Here is an 8,848-nt window from a genome sequence, read left to right as displayed (position 1 = left end):
AAAAAAAGAGTAAAAAGAAATGAACAAAGCCTCAAAGAAATATGGGATTATATGAAAAGACCTAATCTACGTTTGATAGCTGTTCCTGAATGCGACGGAGAGAGGGAATCCAAGCTGGAAAATACTCGTCATGATATTATCCAGGAAAACTTCCCCAACCTAGCAAGGCAGGCCAATATTCAAGTCCAGGAAATACAGAGAACACCACAAAGATATTCCTCAAGAAGAGCAACCCCAAGGCACATAGCGTCAGATTCATCAGGGTTGAAATGAAGGAAAAAACGCTAAGGGCAGCCAGAGAGAAAGGTCAGGTTACCCACAAAGGGAAGCCCATCAGACTCACAGCGGATATCTTGGCAGAAACCCTACAAGCCAGAAGAGAGTGGGGACCAATATTCAACATCCTTAAAGAAAAGAACTTTCAACCTAGAATTTCATATCCAGCCAAACTAAGCTTCATACATGAAGAAGAAATAAAATCCTTTATGAACAAGCAATTGCTCAGAGATTTTGTCACCACCACGCCTGCCTTACAAGAGCTTCTGAAAGAAGCACTAAACATGGAAAGGAACAACCAGTACCAGCCACTCCAAAAACGTACCAAATGGTAAAGAGCATCAACACAATGAAGAAACCACGTCAACTAATGGGCAAAACAACCAATTAGCATCAAAATGGCAGGATCAAATTCACACATAACAATACTAACTGTAAATGTAAATGGGCTAAATGCCCCAATCAAAAGACACAGACTGGCAAATTGGATGAAAAGTCAAACCATCAGTGTGCTGTATCCAGGAAACCCATCTTACGTGCAAGGACACACATAGGCTCAAAATAAAAGGATGGAGGAAGATTTACCAAGCAAATAGAGAGCAAAAAAAAGCAGCAGTTGCAATCCTAGTCTCTGATAAAATAGACTTTAAACCAACAAATATCAAAAGAGACAAAGAAGGACATTACATAATGGTAAAAGGATCAATGCAACAAGAGAGCTAAAGATCCTAAATATATACACACCCAATACAGGAGCACCCAGATACATAAAGCAAGTTCTTAACGACCTACAAAGAGACTTAGACTCCCTCACAATGATAGTGGGAGACTTTAACACTCCACTGTCAATACTAGATAGATCAATGAGACAGAAAATTAACAAGGATATCCAGAACTTGAAGTCAGATCTGGACCAAGCAAAACTAATAGACATCTACAGAACTCTTCACCCCAAATCCACAGAATATACATTCTTCTCAGCACCACATCACACCTACTCTAAAATTGACCACATAGTTGGAAGTAAATCACTCCTCAGCAAATGCAAAAGAACGGAAATCATAACAAACAGTCTCTCAGACCACAGTGCAATCAACTTAGAACTCAGAATTAAGAAACTAACTCAGAACCACACAACTTCATGGGAACTGAACAACTGCCTCTTGAATGTTGACTAAATAAACAGTCAAATGAAGGCAGAAATAAAGATGTTATTTGAAACAACGAGAATGAAGACACAACATACCAGAATCTCTGGGAAACATTTAAAGCAGTCTGTAGAGGAAAATATATAGCAATAAATGTCCACATGAGAAGCAAGGAAAGATCTAAAATCGACACCCTATCATCAAAATTGAAAAAGCTAGAGGAGCAAAATCAAAAAAACTCAAAAGCTAGCAGATACAAGCAATAACTAAGATCAGAGCAGAACTGAAGGAGATGATAGAGAGACAAAAACACTTCAAAAAATCAATAAATCCAGGAGCTGGTTTTTTGAAAAGATCAACAAAATAGACCACTAGCCAGATTAATAAAACAAAAAAGAGAGAATAATCAAATAGATGCACTAAAAAACGATAAAGGGGATATCACCACAGATTCCACAGAAATACAAACTACCATCACAGATTACTACACACAACTCTATGCACATAAACTAGTAAACCTGAAAGAAATGGATAAATTCCTGGACACTTGCACCCTCCCAAGCCTAAACCAGGAAGAAGTCGAAACCCTGAATAGACCAATAACAAGGGCTGAAGTTGAGGCAGCAATTAGCCTACCAACCAAAAAAAGCCCAAGTCCAGATGGGTTCACAGGTAAATTCTACCAGACATACAAACAGGAGAAGCTGGTACCACTCCTTCTGAAACTATTCCAAACAATCCAAAAAGAGGGAATCCTTCCCAAATCATTTTATGGGACCAACATCATCCTGATACCAAAACCTGGCAGAGACTCAACAAGAAAACTTCAGGTCAATATCCATGATGAACATAGATGCAAAAATCTTCAATAAAATACTGGCAAACCGATTGCAACAGCACATCAAAAAGCTTATGCATCATGATCAAGTAGGCTTCATCCTGGGGATGCAAGGCTGGTTCAACATATGCAAGTCTATAAATGTAATTCACCACATGAACAGAACAAAAGACAAAAGCCACATGATTATCTTAATAGATGCAGGGAGGGCCCTCGACAAAATTCAACAGCTCTTTATGCTAAAAACTCTCAATAAGCTAGGTATCAATGGAATGTATCTCAAAATAATAAAAGCTATTCACAACATACCCACAGCCAATATCATACTGAATGGACAAAAACTGGAAGCATTCCCTTTGAAATTTGGCCCTACACAAGAATGCCCTCTCTTACCACTCCTATTCAATATAGTATTGGAAGTTCTTGCCAGAGCAATCAGGCAAGAAAAAGAAACAAAGGGTATTCGATTAGGAAAGAAGGAAGTCAAATTGCCTCTGTTTGCAGATGACATGATTGTGTATTTAGAACCCCATCGTCTCAGCCCAAAATCTCCTGAAACTGATAAGCAACTTCAACTAAGTCTCAGGATACAAAATCAATGTGAAGAAATCACAAGCATTCCTATACACCAATAACAGAATTAAAGAGAGCCAAATCAAGAACAAACTGCCACTGACAGTTGCTACAAAGAGAATAAAATATCCAGGAATACAAGTAACAAAGGATGTAAAGGATCTCTTCAAGGAGAACTAAAAACCACTGCTCAATGAAATAAGAGAAGACACAAACAGATGGAAAAACATTCCATGCTCATGGTTAGGAAGATCAATATTGTGAAAGTGGTCATACTGCCCAAAGTAATTTATAGATTCAACGCTATCCCCATCAAGCTAACTATGACCCTCTTCACAGAACTGGAAAAAACCCACCTTAAACTTCATAAGGAACCAAAAGAGAGCCCACATAGCCAAGTCAATTCTAAGCAAAAGAATAAAGCTGGAGGCTTCATGCTACCTGACGGCAAAATATACTACAAGCCTACAGTAATCAAAACAGCATGACACTGGTACCAAAACAGAGATATAGACCAATGGAATAGAACAGAGGCCTTGGAGGCAATGCCATACATCTGCAACCATCTAATCTTTGACAAACCTGACAAAAACAAGCAATGGGGAAAGGATTCCCTGTTTAATAAATGATGTTGGGAAAACTGGCTAGCCATGTGCAGAAAGCAGAAACTTGACCCCTCCTGACACCTTACACTAAAATTAACTCCAGATGGATTAAAGACTTAAACATAAAATCTAACACCATAAAAACCCTAGAAGAAAACCTAGGCAAAACCATTCAAGGCATAGGCATAGGGAAGAACTTCATGACTAAAACACCAAAAGCATTGGCAACAAAAGCCAAAATAGGCAAATGGGATCTAGTTTAACTCCAGAGCTTCTGCACAGCAAAGGAAACAATCATCAGAGTAAACCAGTAACCAACAGAATGAGAAAAAATTTTGTAATCCACCCATCTGAAAAAGGGCTAATACCCGGAATCTACAAAGAACTAAAACAGACTTACAAGAAAAAAGCAGACAAACCCATTCAAAAGTGGGTGAAGGGCATGAACAGACACTTTTCAAAAGAAGACATATATGAGGCCAACGAACATGAAAAAATGCTCATTATCACTGGTCATTAGAAAAATGCAAATCAAAACCACATTGAAATATCATCTCACACCAGTTAGAATGGCGATCATTAAAAAATCTGGAGACAACAGATGCTGGAGACGATGTGGAGAAATAGGAACACTTTTACACTGTTGGTGGGAGTGTAAATTAGTTCAACCATTGTGGAAGACAGTGTGGCGATTCCTCAAGGACCTAGAAATAGAAATTCTATTTGACCCAGCAATCCCATTACTGGGTATATATCCAAAGGATTATAGATCATTCTATTATAAAGACACATGCACACATATGTTCATTGTGGCACTGTTTACAATAGCAAAGACTTGGAACCAACCCAAATTCCCATCGATGATAGACTGGACAAGGAAAATGTGGCACATATACACCATGGAATACTATGCAGCCATCAAAAACGATGAGCTCTTGTCCTTTGTAGAGACATGGATGAATCTGGAAACCATCATTCTCAGCAAACTGACACAAGAACAGAAAATCAAACACTACATGTTCTCACTCATAGGCAGGTGTTGAATAATGAGAACACATGGACACAGGGAGGGGAGCATCACACACTGGTGTCTGTTGGGGTAGACTAGGGGAGGGACAGCTGAGGGTACGGAGTTGTGGAGGGATAATATGGGGAGAAATGCCAGATATAGGTGATGGGGTGATGGAGGCAGCAAACCACATTGCCATGTGTGTATCTATGCAACTCTGCATGTTCTGCACATGTACCCCAGAACCTAAAGTGCAATAAAAAATAAATGTTATATATATATATATATGTTTCTGGCACAGGCAGCAGGGCCAGCCTTGGAGTGCCTGGGCTTCAAGCAGCAGTAGAGGGAATACTGGAGAGCTAGTGGATTCAGGCTGTAGAGGCTGTGAATGACAGGTCAAGGCACCGTCCCATGGGCAGGAGGAGGAGATGGGAGGAGCCCCAGGCAGCTTCAGAACAAAGGAGGCCTGGTTCAGATCCAGAGCACAAGCTGGGACCTGACTTGAGGAGCCAGGGAAAAGAGAAAGCAGCCCCAGAGAAAGCAGGGTCTCACCCTTTCTCTGCCCACCCCACTGAGCCTTCAGGGTGCTAGGCCCAACTAGAGAAATACGGAGGCTGCAGCTTGGTGTGAGAGGCAGACACTGAGCAGCACCCATCAAGTATATGATGGCTACCATAGGACAGGGGACCTCCCTCAAGAAGTTAAAATCAACATGGAATGTGCATTTGCTTCCTCTCTCCCTCCCTTCCTCTCCCAGCAATCCTCCCTCCCAGGCCCTCTACAGTTTGCCCAGTGAGGTAGAGGCCATCTCCTCCTCCCATTGAATCTCAGTTTTCCTATCAATAAAATGGGAGAGCATAGCATCACCCCACAGAGTTACAGAGAGGACTTAGGATAAGGCAGGTGTGCCTGTGCTCATAGACCCCAAGAATTTAGGCCTCTTGCTGGTGGTGGTGATGATGATGAAGATGACGGAGGATGGTGTTTACTGAGCCCCACCACCCCCTATGCCTCTTGCCTGATCCTAGGAATAGAATGACCCATGAAGTCATGTGGTCCCAGAGACTTTCCTCGGTGATGGTGGGTGGGAGGGCACTGGATGCACTACTGGGAGTCCCCTGGGAAGCGACCAACTCTGCGGAGTTGCCCACCCCCCTGCTCTGGAGCATCCCAACACAGCCATACCCAAAGACAGATTGGGCATGTCTTTGGGTATGAAAGATTGGGCCAACCTCCGCAGTGGGGGGCTGGACTTGGAAGGTAGTACTGGCTCTCCTGCCATCCGGGAGCTGCCACCAGGGGGCAGTGTTGCTCAGGCTGCGACCTCAGGCTCTAAACAGGTGACCTGAAGGAGCAGGGCGGGAATGTGGGAGCTGGAGGGGCCATGATTCCCCTATGGACTCAGACCCCTCGCTGAACAGATAAGGGGACCACCAAGAGAAGGACTCACCCAAGGCCTCTTGGCACATGCGAGTTGGAGGCCGACCCGGGCATCCAGACTCCCAGGCCCCCTTTGTGGCCTCAGCACACGGGCTCACCTAAATATAGAGAACTAGCCCAAAGAGTTGAGTTCACCTAGGCTCCAAAAACCTTCCACACCCCAAACCTGGGCCTGCAGGGTGCCAGGCCCAGCTAGAAAAATATGAAGACTGCAGCTCGGTGGGGGAGGCAGACACTGAGCAGCATCCATCAAGTATGTGGTGGCTACCATAGGACAGGGCCCTCCCTCAAGAGTTAAAATCAACATGGAATGTGCGTTTGCTTCCTCTCTCCCTCCCTTCCTCTCCCAGCAATCCTCCCAGGCTCTCTACAGTTTGCCCAGCCAGCTTCTCCAGATGTGTGCCTCCTCCCCTAAAACCATGCTCCAGCCATAGAGAGTGACTCAGGCTCCCTGAACATACCTCCAACTTCCCAACTCCTCCTCAGTCCCACTGTCCCCTCCACAGCCAGCTACTCATTCTCCCTATTTTCACCTGAAAACTTCCTTCCTTTTATTCAAGGCTTTGCGTAATTTCTGCTTCCTGGCAGAAGACTGCCCTCGTCCTCCCGGCTCACACTGACACCGCTTCTGAAGTCCCAGTCTTTGTATGCATCCAGTCTTAGATTACAGGTTTCGTATGGCTTTATCACCCTTCGAGTTTTATAAAGGGAAAGCCGTGCATGCAAAGCCCAGGTCTTATTCATTTTTCCATCCTCTGGATGAACAGTTTTTATAGTGGAGGACATATGATTAATATTTACTGCATTAATTTTAAGTCTGAAGACTAAGTATCATCCAAGAGAAGGATTAAATTACGTTCATCAAAAGCAAAACTGAAAGAAATGCATTATCTAGGTAGAATGCAGGTCTGAGCCTTCCCTCTTCTATGCCTGACTTCTCAGAGGAAATCTCCAAATCAGTGTTCAGCAGGAGTAGTATCACCCCACACACGATGTTTTGGGAGTTCGTAGGGAGGTTTCGGCTTTCATACAGGTGTTGCGGAGGGGCAGAGGGTGGTTGTGGTCATGGGCCAGGGGCGCTTAGTGACCTGCTAAGAGCCCCACATAAAGAATGATCTCCCATCCTGAACAATTTTTGCATGCTTTGCCAAACGTTCATTAGGGGAGAGAAAAAGTCACTTGTAATTATCTGAGCCTGGAACCTGAATCCATTTTATGTAAACATGCAGTATTTGTTTGTAAAGGCTTAATATGCACTAAATCTTACAGGAATGCAATTGCCATGTATATTGAGAGAAGAATGTACTTTGTTCTGATCTGAACTTTACCAAGAGTTGTTCACTATTTTTGAGTGCCAAGTTTCTAGCAACAATGCCTGTGTATTCCAGGTGTCAGAGAGACACACAGCTATACCCCTTGGTATTTTAGCTGTCACTTTCAGGGTGACTCAGCAGTTAGGTACAAGCTTTGACTGATACATTATGTCCACAAGTGTTGATATGCCCAAGTGTTGACAAACCAAATTACATATTATTTTACTATAAACTACGTTTATTTTTCCTTACAGTTAGGGCATTGAATTAATTTTTAAAAATCCTATGTGTAGGTGTGTTATATTATTCATAAATTTTATTTCATTATAGAAGGGACACTCTAAAGTATTTGTGATAAAATGGGACCCTGGGTCTGAAAGGATAAAGAGCCCCTGCTCTAGATGTTTCTTTCCAATATGAGAAATGACAAGTCCTGAGCTGTTGTACCAGTCCCTGGAACCTAGAGCTGTTCTATTTTCTATTGCAGCATTTTCTGCATGATTTCCTGAAAGAGAGTAGCCCCTTTGGAGGAATAGGAGGTAGAGTGATACATTGCAAATAGCAACAGGCCTGAGCCCAAGACCCTCTTTGGCTACCTACCGGTTATTTTTCCTTGGGCATGTCACTTAATCCTGGTATTATCAGCTTCATCTGGGAAAAGGGGATAAATATGATTTACTTTATAGAGCTGTGATGGCGGCGACCTGAGACAATGGATGTGAAGTGCTTTATATCTGCAAAATCAACTTCAGTGCATGTTATCATGGTTCTTGAAAGAGGAAAGAAGCATGTGCCCTGAATTTCCACAATCCTTCAAGTTTTGCTCAATAACCCCAAGGGCTGTGAGTGGAGGATTTTGACTAATTCCAGACCCAAAGAGAGTTCCATTCCTCCTTTGCTACTGACTTCATAAATAACATTAGGTCCATGACTGAGATTCAGTTTCCCTATTCAAAAAATGCAGCAATTAGAGAGATGATCTTTGAAGGGCCTTCTACGTTTGTTAGGTTAGGATTCCAAGTTCTCTACCCTCTAACCTCCTAATTCAACTCCCAAATTTTGAAACCATCCCTTCTAAAAAATTAATTTGCATCAAATGCTAAACCCGAACAACTAACTGTTGCCCTTAGCAGCTTCCAGCCCAGCAGCCTGATCCTCTGTGAAAGGGGTCCTTTAACATCCCCAGGACATGGTGAGAAGCTTCAGATCCACATTCCACACACATTCAGACAGAGGCACGGAGGCACAGCCAGGCTAAATGGTGGGTGTGGCATACAGAGAGGGGGCTGAGGGGTTACTCAGGAGGGGAGGCAGGAAAGACAGCCATGGGAGGGTGGGGCGTGGGCAGGCTGGGTAGGAGGGAACCACCCAGCAGGACTTTCAAGTGGGCGATGGGGGCTGTGGACCACTGGTGGCTGAGAGAAGCAGGGCATGGAGAGACGTGCTAGAGGCAGCGCTGGGCAAAGCATGTTAGCGAGGATGTGGTCTTCGAGCACACGGAACTGAGCGAAGTAGAGGGTCTGGAGCAGGACTTGGAAGTCCGGTCTGTGGATTTTGGATATGATCAATGAACTTCACTAAAAGTCTTTTATTCAAGAGGATGGAAAAAATCACGTCTCTCTGGGACACTGAGGCTCCTAAGG

The sequence above is a fragment of the Cebus imitator genome, unplaced genomic scaffold (assembly GCF_001604975.1).
Source record: "Cebus imitator isolate Cc_AM_T3 unplaced genomic scaffold, Cebus_imitator-1.0 Scaffold430, whole genome shotgun sequence".
NCBI lineage: Eukaryota > Metazoa > Chordata > Mammalia > Primates > Cebidae > Cebus > Cebus imitator.
The sequence above is the reverse complement of the archived record's forward strand: the minus strand, read 5'-3'. Positions refer to the sequence as shown.